At 44.6% G+C, this 15,678-nt stretch overlaps 1 pseudogene across 1 annotated transcript in view; it reads left to right on the top strand.

Moving 5' to 3' along the window:
* The first annotated feature begins 265 nt into the window (after window positions 1–265).
* The window catches only part of LOC149301500 (uncharacterized), a 73,265-nt pseudogene continuing 57,852 nt past the window's right edge, over window positions 266–15,678 (top strand). The window contains exons 1-2 of the transcript XR_016272240.1: window positions 266–1,312; window positions 7,230–7,699. The product of XR_016272240.1 is annotated as an uncharacterized LOC149301500 (transcript). The remainder of the gene's footprint in view (window positions 1,313–7,229; window positions 7,700–15,678) is intronic.

The raw sequence follows: 15,678 nt of genomic DNA, 5'->3' as shown, positions 1-15,678 counted from the left end.
TTTGCAACATTCCTTTTTCTGACTATCTGCTTCCAGTGATTCCCTTAAGTGCCCCTCCAATCTCTTCTTTGTTAACTCCTATAAATAAGGATACAATTGTTCCATGGATTTAGGGGCATAAGTAGTACGGTCATCCTTGGGTTACTAACAGAAACTCTCTTAATTTAATCTCTAATAAGGAGGGGTTAATGAGGGCTAAATCATGGGTAACACCCTCCTCTCTTAACATTGATTTTCAGTCTTATCTGTCACTCTGCTTCTTTACAGAAAAATATTTGAGTCATGAGAGAATCCACACAGGAAAGAAGTCACATAAATGCCACCATTGTGGGAGACATTTTGCTTACAAGTCAATCCTTGTCATGCATCGAAGGGTCCATACAGGAGAGAAGCCATACAAATGCCAGGATTGTGGGAAATGTCTTTCTCAGAAGTCAGACCTAGTGAAACATCAAAGAGTCCACACTGGAGAGAAGCCATACAAATGCCAGCATTGTGGGAAATGTCTTTCTCAGAAGTCACACCTAGTGATACATCAAAGAGTCCACACTGGAGAGAAGCCATACAAATGCCAGCATTGTGGGAAATGTTTTTCTATGAAGTCACACCTAGTGATACATCAAAGAGTCCACACAGGAGAGAAGCCATACAAATGCCAGCATTGTGGGAAATGTTTTTCTATGAAGTCAGTCCTAGTGAGACATCAGAGAATCCACACAGGAGAGAAGCCATACAAATGCCAGCATTGTGGGAAATGTTTTTCTCAGAAGTCACACCAAGTGAGACATCAAAGAGTCCACACAGGAGAGAAGCCATACAAATGCCAGCATTGTGGGAAATGTTTTTATATGAAGTCAGTCCTAGTGACACATCAGAGAGTCCACACAGGAGAGAAGCCATACAAATGCCAGCATTGTGGGAAATGTTTTTCTCAGAAGTCACACCAAGTGAGACATCAAAGAGTCCACACAGGAGAGAAGCCATACAAATGCCAGCATTGTGGGAAATGTTTTTATATGAAGTCAGTCCTAGTGACACATCAGAGAGCCCACACAGGAGAGAATCCATAAAAATGCCAGCATTGTGGCAAATGTTTTTCTCAGAAGTCAGTCCTAGTGGCACATCAGAGAGTCCACACAGGAGAGAAGCCATACAAATGCCAGCATTGTGGGAAATGTCTTTCTCAGAAGTCAGACCTAGTGACACATCAGAGAGTCCACACAGGAGAGAAACCATACAAATGCCAGCATTGTGAGAAATGTTTTACTTCAAAGTCACACCAAGTGAGACATCAAAGAATCCACACTGGAGAGAAGCCATAAAAATGCCAGCAGTGAACTAACATTATTTTTGTCAATAAGGAATAAAAAAATATATTTGCAGTCCTGCTGTGCTAAGAAAAGGCCTTTCTGATTTTGTTTTTCTGTCCATATGTCTGTTTATGTTTTAAAATTGTATTTTGTTAGATTTAGGTTTTAATTGCTAATAGGATAGATAATTGTTTTGGGTTGTAACTTTGGCTGGGGATTGTGGTTCGTGGTAAAAGTTAGCTAAATGGGGGGATGGGATTTGTTGCAGTTGGTTAGAATAGTTTTGGGAATGATAGCGTTTGGAATTTGTGGGATGTTGGCTGAAGAAAGTGGAGGCTGATATTAACAGGAAGGTGGCTAGTTTCTGGGAATGGCAAAGGGGGGCTTGTTACCTGTGGGGCATAGACTGTGGGAATTGAAGGTGGGGGCTAGGTTGTAAGAGGGTGGAGTTTTAGGTTTGGGGGTTTTAATGTATTGTTTGGATTTGAGTGGGCAGTTCTGACGTAAACGCTGAATTTCTGACTATGTGTTCTCAATAAAATTCTTTGTTGTTTCAACAGACTGGACTCATTGGTGTACAGAAGTTCTGCATTTGCCCAAAATTTACCCTTTCTTCTCTCCTCAGCCATCATCTCCATTCCCAGCTATAAGAACAGCAGAGGCAAACACACATACATTTATATATATGTATATATGTGTGTGTTTGTGTGTGTGTGTGTATTATATCTACATACATACAGTATACATAGACTTTATTTCCAATGCAGAGCCTTCCTTTCTTGCCTTTCCTGGGCTCCATTGTGGCCTCTTCGAAGTGTCCTCAAAATAAGGAAGGAAGGGGAGGTTGCTGAACCCCCGGCACACTCCTTCCCTTCCCTCAAAGGCCGCCAATGGAATAAACAGCAGGAGCAGTAAAGCCCTGGTGATCCCTGCGCATGATCAGAAGGGGTCTTCAGATGTATGTGCGCATGCACAGTCTCAGCCCTAAAGCCATTGCTGCCCTCACACTCTGTTCTGAGGGAAGGAAGGATGGAAATGGGGGGAAACCATTCTTTGTTCAGAGGAATGGCTGGAATGTCTTCGGGGGGGGGGCTTGGGGATTATAAGAAGAAGGAATCCCCTCTTCTGTCCCCAACCAAAACGCAGGGGGCCTGCCAGGTCTCCTCTCCCTCTTTCCTTCCCTGCCCCTCCTCGGGGGATTCCTTGGGGCCCTGGTACTTGGGGTTATCATGAGAAGAGAGGGAAGGGGGACCATTGGAGACAGGCATGACCATGGAGGGGGGTCCAAAGATAAAAAAAGGCTTTGAGGAGCCCCCTCCATCCTGGAAAGTGGGGCAGAGGAGAGGCCCTCCCTTCTGATGCCTCATTTGGAGAAGATTTGGCTTCAATAGCATTGGAAACAACATTATTTGGGGGGGGGAGTTTTCTCTGGGGTCTTGGGGGGAGGAGGGGGGAATCTGGGACCTGACTCAGGCACTCCCCCCCCCCCCCGAACCCATTATTAGAGCCTTCCACAGCTCACTGTGATGCTTTAAATTGCCATTTTGCAAATAAAATCTCTCAGATAAGAGCCAACTTGGATGCTGACATTATTGCTGATGCTATAGGTGAGGTGTCCAGTGACTCTGTGAATGGGATCATCCTGGATGAATTTAAATCTGTGAGTACTGAAGACATGGACAAGCTCCTTGGAAGTGTGAAGAAGACAACTTGCCCTCTCAACCCTTGCCCTTCATGGCTAGTCATCCAAGGAGGAGATGCACTTAGGACTCACCTGAGATATATCATAGATGCATCTCTGAGGGAGGGCTATTTTCCATCTTCCATAAATGAAGCGATGGTACAGCCGCTTCTGAAAAAGCCCTCCCTAAATCCCTTGGACATGAACAAATACAGACCGGTCTCCCATCTTCCATTTCTAAATAAGGTGATTGAGAAAGCTGTTGCTCTTCAACTCCACGTGGTCTTGGATGAAACAGATTATCTAGACCCATTTCAAATTGGCTTCAGGATGGGATACGGAGTCGAGACTGTTATGGTCGCCTTAGTAGATTATCTCCGCTTGAGTATGGACAGGGGAAGTGCAACCCTGCTGGTGCTTTTGGATCTCTCAGGGTCCTTCGATACCATCAACCATGGCATCTTTCTTGAACGTCTGAAGGAATTGGGGACGAAGAGGCAATGCATTGCAGTTGTTCTGGTCCTATCTCTTGGGCAGATTCTAGATGGAGATTCTTGGGGATAGTTGGTCCTCTAAGAGGGAGCTTAAATCTGATGTTCCTTAGGACACATAAACATGAAGCTGCTGGGAGAGATCATCTGGAGACATGGCATGGGGTGTTATCAGTATGCTGAGGAATCCCAGATATATCTCTCCATGTCCCGGACTTCAGCGTCAACTAAGAAAGGCATCTCCCCTCTGAATGAATGTCTTGAAGAATTAATGGGCTGGGTGAGAAAAAAACAGAATGAAGCTGAATCCAGATAAGACAGAGCTGCGTAATGCTGGAGATCCTAATCCAGGTATGGAGGTTTGACACGTGTGATCCACCTGTATAAGGGGTCACACTTTCCCTAAAGGACTATGTTAGTAGTTTGGGGGATGCTCCTGGATCCATCACTCCAGATGTCAGCTCAGATACATGTGACGGCGAGGAGTGCCTATTATCTCCTTCAGTTGATATGCTAACTGCACCCAGTCCTGGAAGCTGAAGACCTAAACACTATAGTTCTGATCTTAATTTTATTTCATTATATTTATCAATTATTTCTATTAACTGATTTTCTGAATATATATCTGCTCACCTTTTTCCTCAAATAATTTTTCAAAATATGTAGTGAAAGTATTTTTAATTTTCCCTTGTTCCGTTATGATTGTGTTATTTTGTTTAATTTTAGTTATCATTTTCTTTTCTCTCTCATTCTTTAATCTATTAGCCATCCATCGGCTTATTTTATTAGCATTCTCAAATTGATTTTGCTTTGATCTTCTTAAATTTATAGCTATTTCCTCTGTCATTTTTTTCTCTAATTGTTCTTTCAATAGTTTTATTTCATTCATTATTTTTATCCCCTTTTGTTTGTTGTAGTTTTTGTTCTCTAATTTTAAATTCATTCCTAATTTTTTCCTCTTTCTGCTTTTCTCATTTTTTATTTCCATTGTTCTTTGTATAAATAGTCCCCTTACAAATGCCTTACTAGTATCCCATACAACCTTCATTTTTACCTCCTTTCCACTGTTTCCTTTAAAAACCATCTTTAACTCTCTCTTTACCTTATTTACAAATTCTTCGTCATCTAGGCTATCCTCTTTCATTCTCCATCCTATATTTTTGTCCCAATTTATATTTAATTCCAGCTCTATCATATTATGATCCGACATCGTCCTTGGCCAAATTTCAATTTTTTTCACTTTAGTAACCAGTTGCTTCGTCACGAAAAACATATCCAACCTTGAGAAGGATTTATGTGCATCTGAATGGAAGGTATACCCTCCTTTGTTCCCATTACAATGTGACCAAACATCTAACAAATTAAATTCCTCTTTTAAAACAAAAAACCTCTTGGTAATTTTCCTTGTGTTTTCTTAATTACTTTTTTCTGGGATTTCCTGTCCCAAATTGGATTTAGAACTCCATTGAAATCTCCTGTCAAGATTAATTTGTCATTATCAACTTCTCTCATAACCTCCGCCAAATTTCTGTAAAACGGTTCCTTCTTCTCTAATGGCCCATAAACATTAATCAGTACATATTTAACATTATCTATCAAAATCTCCACACACAAGAATCTACTGTCTTTATCTTTCTTCTTTATATCTCCATCTTTTATTTTTGTTTCCTGTAAACACAATCAATCAAAATTATTCTTCCCTAGATACTGCATTACATGCTTTCTCTTTCTCTCTTGGCTTATTCCTTTTACATTCCACGAAACTATTTTAAGCCCCATTTTCCTTTTAGAGAGGTTCTTATGTCTTTTATGTAGACTTTCCTATCTCTCCTGAGTAACCCTCTTCTGAGCTTTTGTTTCCCAAATTGTCAGTATTTACCTCCTTAATCCCTAGATTATCTCTCCTTCCTTGCCCTTTTCTCTGGGTCTTTTCTTCTCTTTGTCTATTTACACTTTCTCCTTCCTTCTTGTCCCTTTCTTTATTTCTTTCTTCTTGCTCTCTGTTATCTCTGCTTAATCTCTCATAAAAGGCTTTTGCTTGTTCTATTGTACTTATCCTATATCTCCTCTGATGGTAATGAAAGATCACTCCTTCTATCTCATCCCATTTGTACAGTATCTCATTCTTATTGCAAAAGAATATTGTTAGGAATTTATATTCCTGTCTCTTTCTAATTATTTGCAATGGTAAATCCTTATAAATTTCCACTATTCTATCTTCCACAATCAATTTGTCCTCATAATTTCTTTGCAATATTTGCTCTCTCATCCTTGAGCTTGTAAAACATACCGTAATGTCTCTGTCCAATTTCCTTTCCTTTGCTGTCTTTGAGCTAAGTCTAAATATCTTATCAATCTGTGCCTCCATCAAATCCTCCTCAATATCCACATATTTTGCCAGCATAGGTATAATTTTGTGATATATTTCTTCATCTTGTTCTTGTTTAATTTCCCTAATTTTAATTGCCCTTTCCCTATATCTGACCTCCTGCAGAAGATTACTCTGTTGTTCCCTTAATTGAGCCTTTTCCAATTCTTCTGGTTTTTTCCAGACTTTCCGTTCCTTCTAATACTTCCTCCATCTCCACTTTCACTCCTGATATCTCTTTAGCTAAATTGTCTATTTCCCCCCCTAATCCATCTATCTCTTTCTGCATATCCTCCCTTATCTCTTTCCTGTTATCCTTCAATTTATCCCGTATCTCCTTCTTAATTTTTTTTAATTCCGTTAGTTCTTGTAGTATTATAGTAGAGATGTCCGCTTGCCCCAATGATCCTCTTCTCGCTGTCATACTTCTAGTTTGCATTCACTTATGTTTTACCTATTACCTTTTCTCCTAATTTCCTTACTCACTTTAGAGGATTACAATCCCTAATTTACTATTCATGCAAAACCAATATCCGTACTAAAGTATCCATATATCAAATACCAATATGGGAATCAGATAATTATAGTCCTTATTGCTTTAGATGTTTTCCCCTTAATATGTGGGTGCCTTGAGTCTGATTCTCTCTTCCATCACTGTCTAGTCTTTTAATTCCACCTTCTTTCCAGCTGTTTATAGTGAGGTCTGGTTGTTATCTTTATGCTGTTATTTCTCTCTCTTAATTTACTCAGCCTGTCCTCCCAGCTGTCCGTAATGAGCTCCAGCTGTGTTCCTTTCGCTGTTTTATCTCACTTTTGAATTGCTGTCTTCCCCGCTGTCTGCAGTCAACTCCCAATATTTCCAATTTCTTTCGTTGTCCAACAATTACACTCTCCAAATTAATGTTTAAAGTTTGTTTTATCAAGATATCAAATGTCCAGTCCAGTGTCCAGTATCCAATCTTATTCAAATCCTTCTGTTAATTCAAATGCACCAAAGAAAACCCCTTTTGTAAACACAAACATTCAGGTATTCCAATGCTTTAGGATCCGTTATTAACTTTCTACATCAATTTCATACAACTCAATACTTAGTGACTTTCAGCTTAGATACAACAAATAGTCTGTAAAGGAGTAGCAGGCACCTACCACAGAAAAATAAGTTCAGAAGCTTACTCCTCTTTTTTACCTCCGTGTTTATCAGTAATTTACAACAGAGTCCAGCTTTCCTCAGTCCAAGGTTTTCTTTTCCCACACTCTTCCTGGTAAGGAGCTACTGCTCACAGATTCAATTATAACACAGAGAGTTATCAAAATCTTCTTCCTTCTTCAATGTATAAAGTAAAGTTTGCGACGTTGCATCAGAGAATCCACACAGGAGCAAAGCCCTACAAATGCCAGCATTGTGGGAAATGTTTTTCGTCGAAATCAAACCTAGTGATACATCAGAGAGGCCACACTGGAGAGAAACCATACAAATGCCAGCATTGTGGGAAAAGGTATGCCTACAAATCAGTCCTTGTCATGCACTGGAGAATCCACACAGGAGCAAAGCCATACAAATGTCAGCATTGTGGGAAATGTTTTTCATTGAAGTCATACCTAGTGAGACATCAGAGAGTCCACACAGGAGAGAAGCCATACAAATGCCAGCAGTGTGGGAAAGGTTTTTCTTGGAAGTCAGACCTAGTGAGACATCAGAGAGTCCACACAGGAGAGAAGCCATACAAATGCCAGCATTGTGGGAAATGTTTTTCATCGAAATCTTACCTATTGATACATCAGAGAGTCCACACTGGAGAGAAGCCATCCAAATGCCAGCATTGTGGGAAATGTTTTTCTCAGAGGTCAAGCCTAGTGAGACATCAGAGAGTCCACACTGGAGAAAAGCCACACAAATCCCAGAAGTGAAATGACATTATTTTTCTCAAGAAGGAATACAAAGAATATATTTTCAATCTACTGGAGATAAGAAAAGGCTCTTGTGATCTTGTGTGTTAAGTTTGTCTGTTGATATGTCTGTTTAAGTTTTAAAGCTATATTTTGTTAAGTTTTGGTTTTAATTGCTATTAGTATATTTCTTTTCTTTAGTTTATAAATTTGGCTGGGGATTATGGGTTGTGGAGTAGATTAGCTAGATAGAGGGGTGGGATTTGTGGCAGCTGGCTAGAATAGTTAAGGGAATGATAGCTTTTGGAATTTGTGGGATATTGGATGAAGAAAGTTGGTAGTCAGTATTAACATAAAGAGGGCTAGTTTCTGGGCATGGCAAAGGGGGCTTTTTTACCTATGAGGCATAGACTGTGGGAATTGGAGGTGGGGGCTAGGTTTGGAAGAGGGTGGAGTTTTTGGTTTTAGGGATTTAATGTATTCTTTGGCTTGGGGAGGGCAGCTCTGATTTAAAAGCTGAATTTCTCACTATGTATTCTTAATAAAGTTCTTTGCTGTTTCAACACACTGGACTCACTGATGGACAGAAGATGTGAATTTGCACAAAACTGACACTTTCTTCTCTCCTCAGTCCTCAGCTCCATTCCCAGCCATAAGAACAGAGGCAAACACACACACACACAGATACAGATACAGATATAGATACACACACACACACACACACTCATACTCAGAAAAACAGAGCTATATGTACAAAGCAGAGCATTCCCAGCCCTTTTCTCCTGAGTCCAGCTCCGCTGGTTGGGCTCCATTCTGGAAGGAAGGAAAGAAGGACGGAAGGAAGGAAGGGCATACTCCTTCCCTTCTTCCAAAGGCCGAGAGTGGAATAAGCAGCAGCAGCAAGGGCCTTGCGATCCCTGCGCATACTCAGGAGGGGCCTATGGCTGCTAATGTGCATGCAGAGTTTCAGCCTCTGAAGCCATTGCTGCCTTCACAGCCTGCTCTGAGGGAGGGAAGTGGAGGAGAGCCCTTGTTCGTTTGAAGGATTGGCTGGAGGGTCTTCGGGGGGGGGGGGAGGGGGCGGTTGGGTTGTTGTAAGAAGGAATGAAACCCCGATCTCCCCCCAAAGAAAGGCAGGGGACCTGCCAGTCCGCCTCTCCCTCTTTCCTTCCCTGCCCCCTCCTTCAGGGGGTCCTTGGGGCCCAGGTACTTGGGAGGTTATTATGAGAAAAGAGGGCAGGGGGACCATTATTTGTGCCAAATAAAGAACATCACACAGCATAGGCTTCAATAGCATTAGATCAATCAATCAATTTTTTTATTAATGCTTAAGCCAAAGGGCATTCGCATGATTAAAATGTAAAATCGGTGACAGAAATTCAGAATTATAAAATGATCCATCAAATATACATTAAACATAATAAAATCCCAGACAATTAAATAAAACAACATTAAAAATACCTTCAAAGTTTAGATAAGATCATCCCCATGACAATCAACTGCAATGTCCGCTATTATCCTTGCCCGAATTTTGATTGCTGCTGAGGCAAACAGTGAAACCTTATAAGTTACCTGAGAATCAATATCAGACAGGAGAAAAGAAATCTTTTCAGAAGTGGTTTTAGACTCTAAATTGGACAGAATAGATCCCATAAATTTAGTTCTTGGATCAGTATATAGTGAGCAAAAAAGCATATAATGAGGCAAGTCCTCGATTTCTGGAGCTCCACAAATACATAAACGGGAATCCGTAGGTGTGTGTGAATATCTACCATCGATCATGGCTGCAGGCATTGTTTGGAAACGAAGAGCTGTAAAAGCCTGCCTAAGCTTTGGGAATGTAAGCTTCCCTAAGTAAAAAATCCTCTGATGGTCCAATTTATATAATGTAAACCATTTGGAAAATGTCGAATTGTTAATAGCCAGTCTATCCAGATACACATCATGGTTAAAAATGTATTCACGAAGCTTCTCTCTTGAATTCCAGGTAGAAGGATTTTCAGTTAGAGCAGGATATGATTCAAGCAACCTATGGTATCTTAAACTCCACACTTTGCAGCTTGGTAAATGTTGGAAACACAATTTAGGAAAAACCTTAACCAGAGAACCTATTACAGATCTCCAATAGTTAAATAAAGCAAAATGAATGCAAGCTCTGATCGAAGGGAGGCCGACCTCAGCCCGAACTGAAGCTGCAGGTGTTTCAGGTGAAAGTAGAAGCAATTTCTTGAAAATGTATTCTGGATGGCCTCCAGTTTCACCAATTGGGAATCATCCCATCCCCACACAAAGCACCATATAGGATCTGAGCTATAACTTTAGAGCTGGTGCAACCAGATGACCCCCTGCCTGGTTATAGGATCTAAGAATTGCTCCAATAGATCTCACAGCCATTGCTCTACTAGCTTCTATGTGGGGCCATTTTAATAGGTCCTCTGCCCCCAACGGAGGAAATAGTGACCTTCAGCCCAACCTTGACCAGGAAACGGTCCATGGTCCATGGCAATGCAGAGATATGGACTACCTCCACCCACGGATGTGCCTGTTCCGTACAGAAGACTACATCGAGAGTATGACCTGCACAATGCGTGGGATCAGAGATTGGGATGATCTCCTGGGGTCCAAGCAGCCAAACCACAGCCCTGTTATGGCTCTTAGCCCAGCAGACCCTTAAATTCCTTAAATCACGCTGCCTCCATCCAGTGAATTATAAAAGGTTTCCCTTAACCTACACTGGGACCAGTTAAGGAACCTTATTTCTTCTTCGTGGTCTCTGCGAATCACACAAATGGGTTATTTCTGCGCATGCGCAGCAAACTTGGAAACTTCTAGAATCTCCAGGCAGAAAGTCATGTAACTTTCTGCAGCCTCTTGCAACTTTTTGGCGGTAGCCCCGCCCATCCGTATATAAGACCCCTACCGGCCCGCTCTCCTTCAGTTCCTTCATTCCGCTGCGTTTGCAGCTCGAGGAACTTCGCTTGACTTCACTGAATCTCTAAACTGGCTATTGAAACAGGACTGGACCTTTGACCACTCTCTTCGATCACGATTTGGACATTGTCTCAACTCTCTCGGACTCGACGCAGACCGGTAACGACGACCCTTATGGCTTCATTTAAGCAATGCACCAAGTGCGGGGTCAAAATCCCCATGTCCGATGGACATGATAGATGTGTCCTCTGCCTTGGAGAGGAGCACATCCCTGGGGCCTGCAGGCACTGTAAGGCCATGACTGTCCAGGCACTAAAAAATAGGGACCAAAAACTCAAGGCGTCCCTTTATGAAAAAGCCTTTCGCCCTAGTACGACGGTCCAAGAGTCGGCTGCCCAATCTACAGCCGCTGACCCAAAGGCTAAGCCGGAAAAGGCTTCAAAAAGGGCTCATGGAGACAAACAGAAAGCCTCCAAGTCCTCTAAGGACCACCGTGAGGCCAGAAGGGCCAAATCAGCTTCTCCTCCGCCCAAGTCCAGGTGCAAGGGGCCCCCAAGTACCATATCGGTTCCCCCGCCTGCGTCTCATACCGCGGCTACTCCCATTCCGGAGATCACTGCAGCATCGGCCCCGCCACCTCTGGAACCACGGGTCCTCATCTCCTCCCATCTGTCAGTACAAGACAAGGAACTGGAGATTGTTAACTTGGGAGACTCCTCAGAATCTGAAGGAGAAATCCCTGATTCGGATGCTCCCCTCTCACCACAGAGACAGAGACGTCCATCTAGATCGCCGTCCCGTCCATTGAGGCAGAGACAACCATCCAGATCACCGTCCCGACCCAGACGGGTTGGTACTTCTCCGCAAAGGAGAGATAGAGCAGCCTTGGGGACAGAAGCGGACGAAGCCCTAGATAGTGGCCATCCAAATCATTCCCCTCTGGATAGAGACCATTCGGAACGCGACCTCTTCGATACGTACCCGGACTTAGTTTATGACCATCATTCTGGTCAATATCTCCTGCCAGTTGATGTCGAATATCTTCGCCGTACTGCTTCGGACCCTTCCAGAGCGAGGCTTCACTCACCACGGCACCGACCCATTGAGTTGGATGCCGAAGATCCATCCAGACGCCGCTCCCGTAGCAGGGGCCCTTCTCCTGCCAGCCGCAGAGGCAGTCCTGCCAGCCGCAGGGGCAGTAGATCACCTTCAGGATCCCGCTCCCGCTCCGCGTCCCCTTACCTCCAGTTGGACGCTGATCAGCCTCTCTCCTTTGGCGAACCGGACGCACCTTCCCCGACGGATGACGTCCGTTCCTTTTCGGACAGGATAATTAGGATGGCTGATGCCCTTAAATTAGAGGTTGCCCACTCTGAAGAAGTGGCACTCGATCCAGTGGAGCGGAGAATCCATGGTTGTGCCCCAGCACCTCCCTCCCTGGCATTTTTACCCTCATTGGAGAAGATCGCTAGAAGGTCTTGGGACACTCCCGCTACTATTGCCTCCACATCTAGGAAGATCGAAAATCTATATAGAGTCACACCATCTGGACCCACTTGGCTATTTAACCATCCGAAGCCAAATTCAGCTATCGTAGAGGGTTCTCAAACCTCCTTCTCTGCTCGGCCCTCATCTTCCCCTATAGATAAAGAAAGCAGGAAGATAGATGGTTTGGCTAAAAAATGTTATGCTTCTGCTGCGTTGGACATTAAAATAGCTAATTACGCAGCATGTATGGGAGCATATGTCCAGCTCTTAATGGAGAAGATGGACCCAGTCATTGCCGAGCTCCCTGAGGACAAGAAGAGGCTTATGGCCGCCATCAGAAACGAAGTCCATCAGGTAGGAGGCCAGCAAATCATTTCAGTGCGCCACTCCACAGACTGCGCTTCAAAAATCCTTTCCGGATCGGTGGCCCTCCGCAGATACGCCTGGCTACGTTCCTCGGATCTGAACCCCCAGGCAAAATCCACCATCGAAGATATGCCGTTTGACAACTCCGGCTTATTCAACAAAGAAACTGATGAGAAGTTAAGCTTCAAATACAGAATGAAAACCGCCGCCAAAAAGCATGGCATGTCAGCTCCTCCATCTAGACCAGCTCGACAGAGATACACTGGCCAACGCTCTTGGTTCCATCATGGTCAACAGAGTTACAACCAGCCGGACCGTCAGTTTCAGCCTCAGGACACCCCTCAACAGGGCAGGCCATCAAGATCCCCTTCTTCTCATCAGGACCGATGTCAACCATCTCAGGGCCGCTACCAGCAGGGCTATAAAAAGAAGGATACCAGAGGCAAGAAACGCTTTTGAAGCTCCCCAGCGCACTTCGTCACCACTGTAAACAGCCTATGGCCTTTCTTTAACACCTGGGCCTCTATTACTTCAGACTCTTGGGCCCTTAACATCGTTCGATGGGGTTATGCCCTTGAGTTCTCTGAGCTCCCTACCACTGGAGCCGTCATTTCTACTACCCCCTCGGACACCCTTCTCGACGAAGTGCGCTCCCTTTTAGATAAAGGAGCTATCGAGCCTGTACATCCATCACGGGCTCGATCATGCTTTTTCTCTAAGTACTTTATAGTCCCTAAAAAACCTGACGGCCTTAGGCCCATCTTGGACTTACGTGCCTTAAATTCCTTCATAGTATACAAACGTTCCAGGATGGTAACTCTCGCTTCTATTCTGCCACTCTTGCAGAAAGACTCCTGGTTCGCCACCTTGGACCTGAAAGACGCCTACTTCCACATTGGCATTCGAGAAGATCACCGCAGATTCCTCGCCTTCACCATAGGTCAGGACCTTTTTCAATACAAGGTCCTTCCATTCGGTCTCTCGTCAGCTCCAAGAGTCTTCACGAAGTGTATGGCCCCTGTAGTCGCATACCTCCGTCAGAAGGGAATTGCAGTCTTCCCATATCTGGACGACTGGCTGTTCACTGCACCATCAAGGCAATCCCTGCAGCTCCAGATGGACTTTGCACAAAGCCTGTTACGGTCATTGGGAATTTGCATCAACCTGGAAAAGTCACATCTAACTCTATCCAGGCGGATCGATTTCATAGGCACGCTGCTGGACTCACAAGCTGCCAAGGCTTACCTCCCACCGTCCAGATTCCTGACTCTATCTCGGGCCATACGAGCCTGCCTCCATTCCAGACATCTACCAGCCCGTGTGGTACAAGTCGCAATGGGACATTTGGCTTCAACAACTTTCGTAACGCCATGGGCAAGACCACGTCTGAGACCAGTACAATCTTGGTTCCTTTCCGTCTTCGATCCCGTAAAGGACCGACCCGACAAGACGCTCACCATTCCAAGGAAAGTCCAAGCCGCGTTACGTTGGTGGCTCCAGCCAGACAACGTCTGTTCAGGCATGCCCTTTGCCCCACCTCAACCAGACATAACTCTGACAACAGATGCGTCTCTTCAAGGTTGGGGAGCCCATGCATTGGGGCTCACAGTCAAAGACAAATGGTCCCACGAAGACTCAAACCTCCACATCAATGCGTTGGAAATGTTAGCAGTGGAAAAAGCTCTCAGAGCATTCCAAAGCCTGCTCTCCAACAAAGTGGTCCTCCTCCTGACAGACAACACCACGACCATGTACTACCTCAACAAGCAGGGGGGTACGAGGTCGAAGACTCTTTTGGACATCACACTCAGAATATGGGACTGGTGCATACAACACAGAATACTGCTTCAGTGTGTCCACCTCCCAGGAGACGAAAACGAGCTGGCAGCCCAGCTAAGCAGATCCCGGTCAACATGCCACGAGTGGATGTTACACCCAGAAGTAACTGCCACTCTCTTTCAACGGTGGGGCACCCCGATAGTGGATCTGTTCGCCTCACCCAACAATGCTCAACTACAAACCTATTGCTCACAGATTCATGCAGCTGGTTCCCTGAGGAACGCCTTCCAATTTCAATGGACAAACGGTCTCCTGTACCTGTTTCCCCCCTTCCCGCTAATCACCAGGGTATTAGCAAAGATGTGGATGGATTCCACGAATGCCATTCTAATCACTCCATGGTGGCCCAGACAACCTTGGTTCGCCCCTTTGCTACAACGAGCCTAAGAACATCTCCGACTGGGCCACAGACCAGACTTGCTCTCGCTTCACGGTGGACAAGTTCACCACCCCGAGATGGAATCCCTCCAATTGGTGGCATGGAGGATTCGATCCTGAGAGCACTACCATCCGGAGTGCGAGACATTATCAAAGCAGCACAAAGACCGTGTACGCAGAGGTCTTATGCCTATAAATGGAACAAGTTCCTTACCTTCCTACGAACCAGTGATGTGTCACCGTCTAACGTTTCCGTCCCGGTAGTCCTGGACTTTCTTATGACATTGAATACCGCAGGCCTCTCTTTGAGTTCCATAAAGTCTTATTTGTCTGCTATCTCATCACATTACTTATTGCAAGACAAACCGTCCCTGTTTAGGGACCCTCTCATAAAAAGGTTCCTCAGAGGACTCAACAACTTACATCCACCAGTTGCAGATCCTTCTCCACAATGGAGCCTGGATACCGTTTTGGCAATTCTGATGTCCAAACTATTTGAACCCTTAGCTACCACAGATCTGAGACTCCTGACATGGAAAACGGCCTTCCTGGTAGCAATCACGTCAGCCCGTCGGGCCGGTGAACTGTGTGCACTCAGAATGGACCAGCCCTTCCTACGCTTTCACAAAGACAAGGTCGGTCTCCGGACGGACATTTCATTCTTACCAAAGGTGGTGTCTGCTTTCCATGTTAACCAGGACATTGTTTTGCCAACCTTAGCCCCTAGCCCGACCACGGACTCAGAGCGCCAGCTTCACTCCCTGGATGTTCGCAGGGCACTGGCGTTCTGTCTAGACAGAACTGCTGCCACCAGACGGTCGGAGAGACTTTTTGTATGCTACTCCGAGGCCAGGAGGGGACTGCCGGTTTCACCGCAGAGGTTTTCCAAGTGGGTTGCCAGTACCATTCACCTCTGCAATGAACTGGCAAAGAAGCCCC

This window comes from Sceloporus occidentalis, unplaced genomic scaffold (assembly GCF_023333645.1).
Source record: "Sceloporus occidentalis isolate IW3139 unplaced genomic scaffold, rSceOcc1.0.p SCAF_21, whole genome shotgun sequence".
NCBI classification, from domain to species: domain Eukaryota; kingdom Metazoa; phylum Chordata; class Lepidosauria; order Squamata; family Phrynosomatidae; genus Sceloporus; species Sceloporus occidentalis.
Note: the sequence above shows the minus strand (reverse complement) of the source record. Positions and strands in the feature narration are given on the sequence as shown.